This window comes from Echinops telfairi, unplaced genomic scaffold (assembly GCF_000313985.2).
Source record: "Echinops telfairi isolate 266 unplaced genomic scaffold, ASM31398v2 ScPeMD7_18;HRSCAF=68, whole genome shotgun sequence".
Lineage (NCBI taxonomy): Eukaryota > Metazoa > Chordata > Mammalia > Afrosoricida > Tenrecidae > Echinops > Echinops telfairi.
In genome coordinates this window covers 72349592-72351160 of record NW_022103915.1, presented here as the reverse complement: position 1 = coordinate 72351160, position 1569 = coordinate 72349592, and positions in this window count along the sequence as shown.

Below are 1569 nucleotides of genomic sequence, written 5' to 3'. Positions count from 1 at the left end.
TAATGGAGGAGACACACAGCAGAGGACAAGATAGGTGACTGGGACATGCTGAACTTACATCACTTATGCACGTCAAAGGACTGCATCAGGAGAGAAAACGAGAGCCCCCAGACTGAGAAAAAATATTTGCCAATGATACATCAGACCAGGGTCTAATAACCAAAATATACAAAACTCTACAACAGCTTGATAAGAAAATATCAAATGGCCCAATTAAAAGTGGGAAAAGGACATGAACAGACAGTTCACCAAAAATGAAGCACAAATGGCTAACAAACACATGAAAAAAAATATTCATAATCACTAGGCACCAGGGAGATGCAAATTAAAACCATAGTGAGGTGCCACTTTACACCCACATTGCTAGCTCAATTAAAGAAAAAAGAAAACAACAAATGCTGGAGAAGATGTGGAGAGATTGAAATTCATGTACACTGTGGGTGGACTTGTAACTACATATATCCACTATGGAAAAATGATACGGCGATACTTAAAGCAACTGGGAACTGAAATCCCATATGATCCTGCAATAGCATTATTAGGCATATACCCTAAAGTAATAGGAGACAAGGCACAAGTAGATGCATGCTCTCCCATGTTCATAGCAGCACAGTTCCCATTAGCAAGACACTGGAAGCAACCCAAACGCCCAACAGTGAAAGAATGGATAAAGAAACATGGTGCCTACACACAATGGAATACTATACATCCCTCAAAAAAACAGTGATGAAAGCATGAAGCACCACATGGCCTGGAAGAACCTTGAAACCATTGTGCTGAGTGAAGTTTGTCAATCACAAAAGGATAAATATTATAGGAGTCCACGACTAAAAGGAGAAAGATCAATTAAACAAATCTTAGATACTATTATCAAACAAAAGAAAGGTTACCTATTGGCCTTGTACACTTTCTAAGAGTCACCTCAAAAGAGGAGACCGCACGTTGGCTAGAGTCACTCCCTCCAGAAGGGGGCAAAGGGCGAAGACTGTCCACCTGATGCTGATCAACACTGAGACGAGGCCATGACAAATCCACAGGCCCTGTGAGAGGAGACCCTTCCTGGAACATCAAGTTACGAGCAGGGGTGAGGAGCAACTATACTTCAGAGGAGGCACTGGTATTTCTGTTGGTGGATACGGTGGGTAAGTGGGGAGGAGGAACCTCACATCAGGAAGGGAGGCTAAGCAATAATTGTAGGGAACTGAAGGGAGGAATAAGCCAGACTTTATGTTCCTCCGTAGACACTATGAATAAATTTCTACCCAGCCCTCGGTGAGCCACACCAGGGACTAAGCACTATGATGACCTTAGACTCTGGCCTTTCAGGGAACGTAGATTGCCCAAGGGCCACACCAGAAGGACTCAATGTAGAAGCCTGACTGAATGAACTGAGCCTACCTCAAAACTACATGCACCCTTGGACTTAGGACTGAAATACTTTGATAGGAGAGGAAGCAAAGGGTGGCCACCCCAAGACTGCAGAAATGGTGGTCATTAGACCCCTGGCCTAGTGGGTGTCCAATGAAAGGGGACCCAGAACCCCCATATATTTAATAGCTCAATGCACCC